This window comes from Symsagittifera roscoffensis, chromosome 4 (genome assembly GCF_963678635.1).
Source record: "Symsagittifera roscoffensis chromosome 4, txSymRosc1.1, whole genome shotgun sequence".
NCBI lineage: Eukaryota > Metazoa > Xenacoelomorpha > Acoela > Convolutidae > Symsagittifera > Symsagittifera roscoffensis.
Window position 1 is genome coordinate 69,709,327 of NC_087065.1, and position 15,330 is coordinate 69,724,656.

The window sequence follows — 15,330 nt, forward strand, 5'->3', positions numbered from 1 at the left end:
TTTTTTAAAATTATTTTGCAGCATTAGTTGTCTTATTTGTGCTCTTTTTTCAAACTAATCTGGTGCCTACTTGTTTTCTAAAGTTCTGCGCCTTTGGCGCAAAGTTAATGCGTTTGATTGACTATTTGTAGTTTGAATCACATATTTCATTTATTCAAGACGGATTTTTTCTGATCAGATATCGAAATATTTTTAGGATCGTAGTCGGCCGAAAGTGCAAGTCACTTCACTTGTCGTTCTGACAAATCACTTTTTGAAAATTGTTGATATAATCAAACACCCATCCTGAATCCAAATCATTCGATTTGTCGTTATTGAGTCAAAGTAATAACTTTTAGGGCGTTTTGTTTACAAACTCAAGGTCTCTTGAATGTTTTGAACTGTCGTCGTTAAACTCCGCTGATGACACTATTATAACAAACTTAAAGGTTTAATGCTTTTTAGATTGCTGTTTATTATCCTGGCGTTTCCATCGTTTTTTGAAATTTAAAAGACATGAATGTTTCCTTCATTTTAGCATTAGCATTTCAACTGCAGCTGCTTTGTTTTGATTTTTTATCATCATTATCCCTTCCTGGGTATGACTCAAAAGTTGATAAAAAACAGACTTCAGAAGTGTTGAACGCAATTATCAACGGGATCAATTCGCCGCCTCACCCGTTTTTTGTCACGCTTCATATCCTGGACTCTGTCAAGGGACTTTTCTGTGGGGGGACTTTAATTGCAAACCAATGGGTTCTAGCCTCGGCCAACTGCGTGAACAAAACTACAGGTAAGAATTCTATTTGATTAATTGTACAAGTCGCCAAAATTACGCGCCAAAACTCCTTTTACGTCTTTTATGCGCGAAAACTCTGTCAATCCATCACAACTCATTATCTCGAAAGAATTAAACGATAAATCAGTCTGTTTTGAAGAGTGTATATGGCGGCGTTACTTCGCGCATGAGACTAATCTCCGACATCAACGTTGTAATACTCTTCTGCCACTCCACAAATTTTTGAAGTTTACCCATATTTTAGTGGATAACGTGTTTGTGGAAGTTGGCGATTACAGTGCTGAATCTGAACAAAGATGCTTAGAACAAGTCAACGTCAAAAGAATCTTCGTGCACCCTAGGTGAGAACCAAGTTCCTGCAACAAATTCAATCAACTTTGACATTAATTCCGTCACTCATTCAATTCGATCAAAAACAAAATTGTATGACCAACTTTAGTTGTTTTCGCAGGATTTTTCATTGAAAGATTTGGTAAGCAAGCCTCTCCAACTTCCTCAAAAGACAAAAAAAAATCGTCAAAAAAATTTTTGCGCATTTTAAGTTTGTGAATTTTCCTGAGAACTCAGAGTTTTTTTATTATAATAAGTAGTGTAACCTGTAGGATGTTTGTAGGGATCCAAAACTTTCAAATTGTGCTCAAGTTAGAGTTTTCCACGATATTTTTTCCACGGACCCTACATTTTTTCTAAAGGCACCTTTGCCGCCAATATATTGTTGAAAAAGGTCAATCACGCAATATGTAAATTCCGACATTAAGTGTAAATTAATCTTACGAAGTGAAACCTAAGAGTGCCAATAGAGGTCAACCAAGGGTGACAGACAATACCGAAGGTCAGCACCTGTTAACAGACTAATTAGCACAACGGTTGAGAGTTGATTGATGGCTAGAACTTAAACTCTCACGAATTGAACTAGCACCATATGACACTTCCGCTTCAATAAATGACTGAAAATACTGCAAAATGTTAATTGTAAAATTATGCAAGAAATTGACAAAAATACTGACTGATGAATTTTAAATTTAATGAACTAGTTTATGTAACGACGGTTTTAGACAACTAAGGAAATCACTTAGTGGTGATAAGGATTTTGAGTCTTGGACCAATAATGATCAACCCTCTCCCTGGGCTCACAATAGTTTTTTTCAGTTTTAAAGCTTTCATTTTATTTTTCCTCCGCTCCATCATTTCTACTCGCAATATAGTCGATCATCACCCCTCCCATTTTGGTAACCGCTGTCCTTTTTTGTGCAATTCTTCGCGACGCTGTTTCGTCCTGGCTATCATCCTGGTTGCTGTATGAGACCAGTCTAGCTTTTCGTGTTGTCTTGCGTTTCTTATCCGCGGATGCCGGTAACTTAGGGTCCCGTGGAATGGACTCAATCTCGCCGCCGCGTTGCGGAATAGTGTCATTTTCACTTTCAGTCTCTAGTACCGGATTACTTCTTTTGTCGCCCTGTGTTGATCCTGTCCATGTTGACCCTGTCCTTGTTGGTTCTGCTCGCTAATTGGTCTTGCTGGCGTGGTTATTTCTTGTGACGGTCCTGCTTGTGTGTCTCCTGTTGCCCTTGTCGCCCGTTTTAATGAGATAATTGGTAGGTTGTCGCTCTCATCCGATTGTGGCCCACTATTTCAAAATCGTCGTCCGGTTCTTTTCCGCTGCTGTTTTTCGGCGTTAGCTTTCTTCATGGTCCGTTCCTTCACTTCTTGCGGAGTTGGCGGTGCGAACATATCTCTAACTTTCTTAGCCTTTGGCTTCGTTGCCACACCCGATTTCCTAAGCACAACCCCGTTGTTTTGCGATAACGTATCGGCACTCTCCGTTTTTTTTGAATGGATTAGTTTATACCTCTTTAAACTTCGGTTTCCGGTTCGCTGGAACAATGAGCCAGAGGGCCCCTGTTGTCCACTCTGTCCCGCAGATTTCATGATAGACGGTTCATCGTCTTGATTTCCGGCCTGCTCATCAATTAGCTTGCGCGAATGGCTCCTGTGTTTGAGGTCGTAACCAAGATCTGACCTCACCCCCCCAGTTAGTCTCGGTAGGATGCGGCATGCCCCTCACATTCGGGTCAGCTTCATCTAAACAAGCATTCTTCGTTTTAATTACTCGAGACCAATTCAGATTTTGGAGGGAGAGTTTTTTCGTATGATTTCTTAGCACCATAGTCGCTTCTCGACGTTGCATTCTTTGAGAATCTGAGAGCATCAAGGGCTCTTTCGATCTTTTTTTTCCAAGGGTTTTGGATGTCTTTCTTGTTCGAAAGTCAATATCGAGTTTTTAAAGCTATCGATGGTGCGCTCTATACAGCCGGTTGCCCGGTGGTCATTTACCGGTGATTTTATGTCTTCTATACCCTCCCCATTACAAAAAGCTTTTACTCCGTTTGACATAAAACTTGTTTCCTGATGCATGTGGATTTTCCTCGGTACGCCGTGGTTTGCAATATATTTTTTTTCTAGAAACTTCATGATTTTATCTGACCGATTATTTCCGCAGACCATCGCTGACGGCCAACGTAAGAAACGATCAACCGCCATTAACACGTAATTCTGAGACTCGTTTAAATAGTTAATGGTGCCCCAAAAATCAAGCTGAACCGACTTGTTAAGTTCTTTTGTTTCGGGTATATTTCCAATCTGATTTTTACTGAAAAGGTGTTTTAAGTTCTTACCGGCGGCTTTACACTCCGGAAAAATTGGGAATAATAGCAGTTCATAGCCAAAACTTTTTTCGTGGGTTTTTGGGTCTTTCATTTTGATTAAGTCTCTGATTGCACTAAGTTGAGGATCGGAAACGTAATTGGACTCGAAAAATTGTAAGATAAATATTTCAGGAAAAGAAGTGATTTTGCTCACAATTTTAATACCGCGAGGTACAATTGACATACACACATTATTTGGGTCTACCGGTGAAATTGTTTCGCCTTTAAAAGCTGAAGGTAAAGATACGGTTGTATTTGTTCTAATTGATTTAGTCTCCTTGGTAATCATTTCTAAATTTAAACTCTATGGTAATTCTTCTATCTCGTCACCACTACTATCCAAACTAAGGTGTTTTTTCAAAAGTGTTTCCAATTTCTTCATACTCAAGTCCATTTTGATGTGATTTTTCGAATTCGATAATTTCGCAACCGTTGGTTTAAGCCAATTTTTCACTTCCGATTGATCAATTTCCGTTCGCATGACTTGACGCCCTCTACTGGCGTATTGCACGATTAATTTTCAAATCTATTCATAGATCGCTGTTTATTTATAATAACATGCTGTCTCTTGGATGCATTATTACGTAATTGACGTTCCCTGGATGCGCTATCATGAACAACACCGAGAGCGTTACGTATTGAATTAATATTTGCTACTGTAATCATGTTATTGTACGTACTGATTGGTGTTGCTTCATTACTTGGATGTCGTGATAGTGAATCCGCCAACCCAATTTTCGCCTCTGGCCCCTGGTTTATGTTCCACTTGAAAATCAAAAAGATTGAGTTGATCCAACCACTGCGTTGAACGGCTAAACAGCGTCTTGTTTTTCATGTTATTGCCGTTTAAAAGAGAAACTAGCGCTTTGTGGTCTGTTACTAAAAAAAATTTCCAGCCCAATATGTAATTTCCGAAATATTGAACCTTCATACTACTGCCAACATTTCTAATTCATTCGTCGAGTACTTTTTCTCCGCGTCATTTAGGTACCTTGAGGCAAAAGAAATCGGTCTCCACCCTTCCGGTCCTAATTGTTCGAGAACAGCGCCTAAACCGTTATGGCTCGCGTCGCACACAATTCGTATATCTTCATGAAAATCGAAACGACGAAGTTAAACAATGTTTGAATTTTTTTTTTTAATTTTCAAAGACGCGCTGACATTCCTCCGTCCATATGGAATCGTTGTTTTTACTTAGTAAAGGCCGTAAAGGTGCGGAAGATTCTGCCAGCGCCGGCAAATATTTGTGGAGATTGTGTTTTGACCCCATGAACAATTTTAATTGTGATAGGGTACGCGGCGGTTTCAGCGTTTCTATAATTTCTTTTTTTCGCGCGAAGGTCGTTATTCCGCTGGGGGTTATTTTGTGGCCTAACTATTCACATTCGCCTTGTAAAAATCTACACTTCGTTTTTGAGACATGTTCTCTTATCCAGTTTTTTTAAAATTTTCTCCACAGTTGTTTTGTCGTCAATTTCGGTTACCTCGGTTACTACCAGAATGTCGTCTATGAAAGCATGCGCTTGCGGAAATTCGAACAGGATGCAATCCATTGCGCGCTAAAACTCGGCCGGCATCGTGGTTAGGCCATAGAATCCTGTAGGTACCGGTTGACTGACCTCCGATAAGAGAAAAATTGCATTGTACGCTCGTTTCAATTCTTAAAGGTAATTGACCATATGAGTATGTTAGGTGCATCGTTGAAAAAATATATATCCCCTGGTTGCTTCTCGCTGATTGTTTGCCCCACGGTGTTCATTAAATCCTCGATATTTGGCATTTAGTATTTATTTTTACTGAAAAGGTGTTTTAAGTTCTTACCGGTGGCTGTACACTCCGGACAATTTTCGGCTATTGAGACAACCGACTGGTAAAAATAAGGATACCAGACGTCTCTGTCGGCATGAAACATGTTCGTTTTACCGCGGTGGAATGCGTGAATTTGATTCTTAATTGCGGTTTGAAGATTCATTGGTATAACGAGTTTTTTATTCATCCAAACGACATTTTCCTTCACATAAAAATCATTTACAAATTGGGAATAATAGCAGTTCATAGCCAAAACTTTTTTCGTGGGTTTTTGGGTCTTTCATTTTGATTAAGTCTCTGATTGCACTAAGTTGAGGATCTTACGTAATTAAACTCGAAAAATTGTAACATAAATAATTCAGGAAAAGAAGTGATTTTGCTCACAATTTTAATACCGCGAGGTACAATTGACATACACACATTATTTGGGTCTACCGGTGAAATTGTTTCGCCTTTAAAAGCTGAAGGTAAAGATACGGTTGTATTTGTTCTAATTGATCTAGTCTCCTTGGTAATCGCTTCTAAAATTAAACTCGATGTAATTCTTCTATCTCGACACCACTACTATCCAAACTAAGGTGTTTTTTCAAAAATGTTACCAATTTTTTCATACTCAAGTCCATTTTGATGTGATTTTGCGAATTCGATAATTTCGCAACCGTTGGTTTAAGCCAATTTTTCACTTCCGATTGGTCAATTTCCGTTCGCATGACTTGACGCCCTCTACTGGCGTATTGCACGATTAATTTTCAAATCTATTCATAGATCGCTGTTCATTTATAACAACATGCTGTCTCTTGGATGCATTATTACGTAATTGACGGTCCCTGGATGCGCTATCATGAACAACACCGAGAGCGTTACGTATTGAATTAATCTTTGCTACTGTAATCATGTTATTGTACGTACTGATTGGTGTTGCTTCATTACTTGGATGTCGTGATAGTGAATCCGCCAACCAAATTTTTGCGTCTGGCCCCTGGTTTATGTTCCACTTGAAAATCAAAAAGAATGAGTTGATCCAACCACTGCGTTGAACGGCTAAACAACGTCTTATTTTTCATGTTATTGCCGTTTAAAAGAGAAACTAGCGCTTTGTGGTCTGTTACTAAAAAAAGTTTCCAGCCCAATATGTAATTTCGGAAATATTGAACCTCCATACTACTGCCAACATTTCTGATTCATTCGTCGAGTACTTTTTCTCCGCGTCATTTAGGTACCTTGAGGCAAATGAAATCGGTCTCCACCCTTCCGGTCCTAGTTGTTCGAGAACAGCGCCTAAACCGTTATGGCTTGCGTTGCACACAATTCGTATATCTTCATGAATATCGAAACGACGAAGTTCAACAATGTTTGAAATTTTTTTTTTTTTAATTTTCAAAGACGCGCTGACATTCCTCAAAAGTGTTTCCAATTTTTTCATACTCAAGTCCATTTTGATGTGATTTTTCGATTTCGATAATTTTTCGAATTCGATGTGATTTTTCGAATTCGATTCATGAATATCGAAACGACGAAGTTCAACACTGTTTGAAATTTGTTTTTTTTTTTATTTTTCAAAGACACGCTAACATTCCTCCGTCTATATGGAATCGTTGTTTTTACATAGTAAAGGCCGTACCGGTGCGGAAGATTCGGCCAGCGCCGGCAAATATTTGTGGAGATTGTGTATTGACCCCATGAACAATTTTAATTGTGATAGGGTACGCGGCAGTTTCAGCAATTCTATATGTTCTATTTTCGCGCGAAGGGTGTTATTCCGCTGGGGGTTTTTTATGGCCTAACAATTCACATTCGACTTGTACAAATCTACACTTCGTTTTTGAGACATGTTCTCTTTATCAAGTTTTTTCAGAATTTTTTCCACAGTTGCTATGTCGTCAATTTCGGTTACCTCGGTTACTACCAGAATGTCGTCTATGAAAGCATGCGCTTGCGGATTTTTGGACAGGATGCAATCCATTGCGCGCTAAAACTCGGCCGGCATCGTGGTTAGGCCATAGAATCCTGTACGTACCGGTTGACCGACCTCCGATAAGAGAAAAATTGCATTGTATGCTCGTTTCCATGCTTAAAGGTAATTGACCATATGCGTACGTTAGGTGCTTCGTTGAAAAGATGTATATCCCCTAGTTTCTTCTCGCTGATTGTTTGCCCTACGGTGTTCATTAAATCCTCGCTATTTGGCATTTAGTATTTACTTTTATGCACTTTATTTAGTTCCCTCGACTCGAGAGCTAATTTTCCTGACCCGTCTTTTTTCACTGTTATTACGATTGGCGACACAAAAAATTTATCCGAAAATTCTTCTAGCTTTTCGATAAGACCTTGTTTCAATAGTTTCTCAATTTTCTTATCCACTTTTTCTGCTATGTTATTGGGTCTCGTCGACGCTTCTGTTGTACTGGTGTTAACCTCTCGAAATATTTCGACTGCACCTTATAACTTCTTATTTTCCTCACCCCTTTGAAACTATTTTGAAACTGCTTGCTGAAGTAGTTTTGCCACGAATCCAGCTCCCCATCTTGTCCCGATTCCCCTTTCGGCTCCTCGTTAAGAGACATTATCTGGTCCTCTGGCGTTTGCTGAACCAACTGCAGTCCCACCTGCATCAAGTCCCTTCCGATGATGGATGGTCGGTTCCCTCCGATTAATTTTATCTTCGCATCTACTCTCCACCCGTTTGACTCCAAAATAACAGTCATGGTTTTAATCAGCCTTAAAACATTATTCCCGTAGTCTCAAAATGCAGTGTCCTCAGTCGAAAGTGCGTCGAGTTTTAACCCCGATGCTCCAAGGGTTCGTCGCAGTTCCCCGATGGTGACGATAGAGATTGGGGCCCACTATTGATCCACACCCGACTATCTCTTCAATTTATCCGAACCGTCAGTTGTGCCCCAGCAATCTTAAGCTCAGTGAATTTCTTATGTCTCACGGCCATTGCCATGTAGTCCCCATCCGAGCTGAATGAATCCCACGAGCGTACTACTGGCTTACTCGGTTTTACCCATCCGATGGAACTTGCCTGTTGGGATGTCACGTCGTCTTCCAGATCCCCTGGATTGGTGTTGTCATCATTCTCCCGAATGATCCCCACTGCCCCTCGGCTTCGCTGATTTCCACTCTTCCCCCTGCAGGTACGTTCAAAATAAAGTGTCCTATCTAGCGACAAAATTTACAAGTTACTCCCTTGGCTGGACACTTGTCCATATGTTTACGTGTAAAATTTAGTTGATCGCAGTTGTAGCATCGATTGCTTTGCATCATAGTTCCCCCAAATCGATCCGCGTCTATGGTATATGCTCCTGCCCCGTGAACGACCATTTCTGAATCCTCCTCGTATTATCCGGTTCGGATTTTATTTGGATCGCTCACCCTCATGATACCTGGGTTCCAGTAATTCACCCGGCGGATATTGCTACATTTGATTTTGCGTACTTGTCGCCCCGCTCGTACAAAAGAGCAACCCTATACAACTCCTCCGGTGTTTTGGTGGATCTGCACAGTTCATTCTGCGCTTCACGGATGTTCCTGTTAACAATGAACACGTCCCTGAGGATCCGATCTTCTAATGCTCCAAAGTTACATCGGGCCGCAAGCCCACTTAAAACAGAGTGAAACTGCTCGAGACTCTCCTTGATCTGCTGTTTCCTAGCGAGAAATTGAAATCGGTTTTTTCCATCCACTTCCCCTGCCAAAGCGGTAATTTGGGTTTCAGTGAGAGTGGCCGCGAAATAGTAGTTTTTTGGGTTAATCGAGTACTTTGCATTTATTCCCCATTGAAATCTATTGTTCCAAAACTCCCATAGCACTGGCGGTTCAATGTATTTCAGTGGCCAGAATCCGGTGATACCAAGTGGATTTTTCCGCCCACTTGAAACTGCTGGCTGCGCCATGTTGAAAAAGGTGAATTAAGAATAAGTAAATTCCGACAACTTCTGTGTAACTTAATCTTACAAAGTTAAATTCAAGAGTGACAATAGAGGTCAACCAAGTGTGACAGACAATATCGCAGGTCAGCACCTATCAGCAGACTAATTAGCACCACGATTGACAGTTGGTTGATGGCTAGAACTTAAACTCTCACGAACTGATTTAGCACCATGTGACAATATAATAAATTTGAGGAAGCATGCCTTTTTTGTCCTTTTTCAAAATTTTCGCCTCCGGTGCAGAAAATTTTGTCAAATTAGGATCTTCATAGTGATTTATGAGAGCTTGGTAAATCAATTTGATAAAGTTTTGTATTTTTTTGAAAAATACGCCACCTCGAGAAACCTCTAGATCCTTCCCTGCCCGCACTGGAGTTTCATGGATAATAAGTGATTGTATTATCCTTTCATAGTCTCTCTAAAACTCTAAATTGATGCATTCTGAAAAACCAAAAATGCATTCTGAATTGTTCTTAATTAATTATTTTCATTTTTTTTCTCAGATTTTTTGAAAGAATTATAGTTCATTTTAATCGATTTTGATTGATTATAATTTTATTTTTCAATAGTTTTTTGCAAGTTTTTTATTGTTTTTTCATAATTCTATTTCAGCTTCAGTTACTGTTTTTGTCGTCCCACTCCATTTCACATTCATAAATTCAATCGCGTTTTTAGAAAAGGTCACGTTTTGGCTATTCTTGTACGTAGTTTTATGTATGGTGTGGGTAAACGTAGGATGGGACGGGGTGGGGGTTTTGGTATGGGGTTCTGGTAGCAGTGGGGGCAGGGGGCGTGAGAAACATGGGGTAAGGTGAGGGGTTGGGGGGTTGGGGGAACTGGCGCTGGAGCATGGATGGGGATGAGAACAAAGCTGCAACAAATGATCAATTTTCATGGAGTTCACGAACAAAAAAATCGATAATATTTTTAAAAAAAAACTATTATTGATTGAAATGGATTAAAGTTCCATAACGTGGTCTATATATTTTTATGAAAATTAATGAGTATCAGTCATTTCAGTCAACGAAAACTCATTATAATTTATCTTTACCCATGATAGTTCAGCGTTGGTGGTAAACTGCTTCTGCCCCTTGCAATTTGTTTTGCAGCAAAGATTTTTTAACCAAGATTTTTAAACCCAGCAAATGTTTTGCAGCAAAGATTTGCTTAACCAAATGCAAATATAAGATAATTAATTGCTCCAACTCCTCTGAAAAGATAGCAAAAAACTATGGCGTCGCTTAATTGTTTGAGCCTCAAATATTCTGTGGGATCTCAATTATTGTTTCAAATGAAAGTAGTTTTGGTCGTTACCTTTATTTACGTTTAAAAACATTGATTAGATCGGAAAAGCGCACGTTAAAATTCGGCTGTTCAGGGTCAAGCATTAACAAAGATTGGATACAAACAGGTGGCCGTTTTCTGTTTTTTCGCTGAAACTGTTTTTTCGCAAAGATATTAAGTTCTCGTTATTTCATGTCTGTTGTTTTTTGTTTTTAGTGATTTTTTATGTGGTATCGAGGGATTCGCTATATCTTGGTTTGAAATTGTCATGTTCTCGTCGGTGTTGGTCACTTTGTCATGTTATTGGTGTTGATCATACTGTCATTTTCATGTCCTCGTCGTATTTCTGTACAGAGTAATTTCAGTAGTTCGTATACGTGTAGTGTAATTCAGGTATTGCGCAAATCAGGTGTGTTTTCTTATTGTCCTTAATTCTTGTGTTTTCTTGAGAGGAATCGCATTTCGAATTTAAAAAATTTGTTGTAGTTGCAGATTTCTTAAGGCGGTTTTATTTGCAACTTCGTATACTAAAACACCATATTGATATACCAATTGTATAAACTGTTTGTATATTCTAATAAGAACAGATGAGCTGAGAAGCTGTCTTGCTTAATAAAAGTGGAAGTGAAGTGATTGCATTATTTTCCTACTGTTTCAATGGGTTTGTTGAAAGTACATTTTTGACCCAAAGTTACTCCCAGGTTTTTAACAGCTTTTAAAAGTTCGATCTCGTCTTGGTTTCACGTAAATTTTTCTAATTTTAAAGTCCATTTTTGATCATTATTAGTGCTTTAACTTTGTGTGTTGTACGTTTTTTGCTTTCCATTCATTCTGATAATGTATCCAAATCTATTTTAAGTTCTGTAGTTTCAATGAGTGATCCATGAAAAACTAGTGTCATTGGCATAAGGAACACATTCAATCTGCTGTGGTTTGTTGGGAAGATCATTGATATAAATGAAAAAAGCAGGGGATCTACAACAGATCCTTGAGATACCCCACAATGAAGTTTCTCTGTTAATGAACTTTTATTTAAATGACAATTATATCGATTCCTATTGCTGAGATTCGATTTCAGTGAATTAGGAGTAACACATCTCAGTCTGTAAAAGTGATACTTGTGAATGAGTGTTTTGCTCATTATTATCAAAAACTTCATATGAACCTGAGAGTGTACAGTGCGCCAAATTATTAGTAATTTTGCTTCCAATAAGACCCTCGATTTTTTCCACAATAGCAGCAATTGTAGAGCGTTTGTTGCAATCCAAACTGTTTATTATTGAAAAATTGATTATTAATTTTGGTAACAGTTTCTCAAAAAATTTTTTTTGACAGAAACTAAAGAAATTGGTCTATAATTGCATGGAAGTGACATGTCTCCTTTTTTGAAATCAGATACTACTTTTGCCATTTTAAGACAGCTGAGATAAACTGCTTCGCAAACTGTCTGGTTAAAAATACCGGTAAAATGAGCTGAAAATAAGAATTATTTTTTTGATCAGCTAATTTGACGGAAACATGAAACCTTTAGCTTTATTGTTGGGCAACTGCTTTATTGTGTCATAAACTTCCTGTGAATCAATTTGTGACAGGAAGAAGGAATAATTTTTTGCAAATGTTTTGAAAAACACTCGTTGTCTGAACTCCAAATGTCAACACTTAACCGATTGTGACAAAACAGTTGTTCAGTTATTTTGCATTTATATGATTTAGTTCAGTTTTTAAATTGCTTTTTGTCGCTTTTAATTTCTGTCACATAAACATAATTTTTTTTTTGAAATTGGCCGTTATGATACCCTTTTTTTGTTGGCCGATACCATTTTTTGCTTTTGACCGTGTCCTGTTCCAATTTTTGCTTTGCCTGTGAAGTCTTTTGATTTTGATATAATTTCACTAGTTTGCATTTTTCAGTAATCGTAATTTTGATATTATTCGATGTCAAGCTTTTTTAAAATTTATTGATTTCTTTTTGACAACACTGACATTGCATCCAGAATGTTTTGTACTTGTTGCTGCAGAATATCATTTTTTTCCTTGGTACTAGTTTTACAATCGTTGAAATTCGTTTTTCCTATTTTGTTATGTAAAAACCAATTGAACTCAGTTTTGAATTCATGTTTTCGCAGTTGTTCATAACTTCTACCTTAAGATATTTTCTTATGACGATTTTCTATAAGACCAATTTTGAATTCATTTTCAACATCATAATGATCAATGATTGCGTGTTCAATTTTTTAGGTCGTGAAAAATTGCAAAAGACCAAAAAACAAAGTTGTCTGAGTGTTCTTCATAACACGTGGGCTATCAGTTTGTCTAAATGTCAGAGTAAATGCAAGCAGCTTAAGTTTTTCAATAAATTGTCTGCTTTTTGATGTCACAACTGACATAACTATGTTAAAGTCGTACACTCTATGATTTGTTTTGCTTTAGTGACATTTTTTAATTCAAACATATGACTTGAAAAAAAAATGAAGGAAATTGTCATTTTTTGCACTGAACGACTTGTAACTTGAAACTAGAATCATTTTTCTTTGTTGAAGATCGTCGAAACTGTAGAAATTTGGATTTTTTTGAGGTCGTAGTTTTCAACACTTTTGAAACATTTTCTTCTGTGAGAAGAACTGTTTTTCCTGCACCCCTACTTTTGGTTTTCTGGCATATAGCATTTAAGCTTCAAATCATTTTGGCAAGAAATGTTAAAATTAGATATGTCTCTAAATCAAGTTTCTGCTGGAACAACGAAAAAAGCTTCAAGTTTTGTTGCTAAAGCAGAACAAACAATTCATGATAATTTTCTCCAAGGTCGCGTATATTTTGTAGGAAAAGCGTTTCAATTTTAAGTTAAATTTTTTGGCCAATTTTCCAGAACTGCTGTTTGTTTATTAAAACACAGTTTTTGTCGCTAGAACGCTAAAAGGGCTGCAATGTTTAATATGCAAAAAAAACTTTTTGAATTCGAGTTCCCAAAAAAATGCATTTCATCTAAGTCAATTTCCAGCGCTATCAGAGATTTGCTGCTAACAGACTTAAAAAACTCATTGTAAGCTATGAATAATTGTTTTCACTGACTTATGAACCAAATTCCTTTAATTTTTTGCGTTATTTTGAGATAAGAGGAAAAATCTTCACTTGAACCACAATAGAAGAAGTTGAAATGAAAGAAAGGAAAAAATGAAAGACCCCGGTAATCCCATTTGTATTAGATTTCAGCAAAAGTTCTTTCCACCAGTCTTCTTGGGTAATCCTCGACTACTTTTTTTGTCATTTTTGTGGCTTTTCATTGTTTTTCGTTTAGGACCTAAACTTAACAATCATTGATTTAAATATGATTTTTTTAAAAACATTGAAAGCGCAGAGGAGAATAGGTTTGCTAACAATTATGATTTTTTCAACTTTATACCTTAGTTGCCTTATTTTTAGGTTAAAAATTTTGTTTCGAGTTTTAGCAGAAACTTGCTTTGATCTTGATTTCTGATTCCAACAGAATTAATTTTATTTATTTTTTTGCTGTTGTCGACATGTAATGTAATGTTTGTATAGTTAGCTTTTGTATTTTTTGAACTGAAAATTTTAGGAGATTTTGAATTTCAACGCTTAACGTAGATATTAAGTTTTGAAAAGAATTTTTGTTTCACGTAATGTCTTATCATGATGTTCTTTTTAGAAAACTCAGTTTAAACAAAAAAAAATTTTATCCGAAATAAATGAAGTTTTTTATACTTAACGCGCGATAGATTTCGCACTATGAAAGCGTAAGTGGAGATTTAATCCGAATTAAAAATAGTTCCATATTGTTTGAAATCTGCCTAATTGCCATAAATCTTTTGTTAGTAGGAGCGAAATTTATCACTGTTTATATGTGGCGCGTTTGTCTTTAAATGGCAAATTAAAAAAATTCATTTTCTTTTCATTGCATTTATTTTTGTCATGCTTTTACTGCTCCATAGAACTTAAAAGGCATTTAGGGCTCAAAACATTTAGGGCTTTACCCTGATATGAGCAGTTTTGTTCTATTTTGTGATTCAAAATAGTTTGGCCAAAGTATCTAACACGCATAAATACTCGATCACGAATTACTTTGCTTTTAGCCAGGCGGTCTGATTTTTTTTGCTTTTTGGTAAACTTTTTTGAAACTGACACAACAAAATTAGTTATTTCTTCCGTTTTAGATATCACTACGAAGAAAAACCGAGGAATAACTTGGCTCTACTTAAACTAGAGAAAAATACCGAAAGATCTTTACTTTCACTGTGCACTAAAAAACCTGAAGATGGAACGCTTTTAGCAACCGTTGGACTCGGTTCAATTTCGACAAAAGCCGCTCGACCAGCTTCAATTTTGCAGCAGACGTTTTTCTTCGAAACAGCATTGGAATATTTGTTCAATGATCGAATGAAAATCTGCGAAAAGGAAACCATTTGCACCGAACCATTGACCGGTGGGTCAAATACTTGTCTTTTTGACGATGGAGGTCCCCTGTATATTGTGAATTGTTCGCAGACACAAAAAACTCCATTATGTTTGTATGGTGTAGCCAGTTTTTTTATTCAAGACCCCAAACGTCCAAAAGAACTTTGTACAGGAGGAAGTGTATTCACAAGAGTGCCCGATTTCATCACATGGATATCTGACACTATAGTGCAGTTTGCACATGATTGAAGGCGATAAATGACAGAAACTTTTGCATTATTGCATATGTTTGATCAGATCAATTGTTTAATTTCGACAGCGAATATTTTAATGTTTTTGTTATTAACTTGAAATATTAATTTTTTTTCATTACTTCTGAAATTTAGTTTTTTTTTATTTCTTCAAGAATATT

At 37.2% G+C, this 15,330-nt stretch overlaps 1 long non-coding RNA gene across 1 annotated transcript; it reads left to right on the top strand.

Annotated features, from left to right (window-relative positions):
• The first annotated feature begins 280 nt into the window (after positions 1 to 280).
• Positions 281 to 14,816, top strand: LOC134843528 (uncharacterized). Its single transcript, XR_010162597.1, has 3 exons — positions 281 to 772; positions 1,023 to 1,119; positions 14,678 to 14,816. It is a non-coding gene; the product is annotated as an uncharacterized LOC134843528 (long non-coding RNA).
• Positions 14,817 to 15,330: the final 514 nt, after the last annotated feature.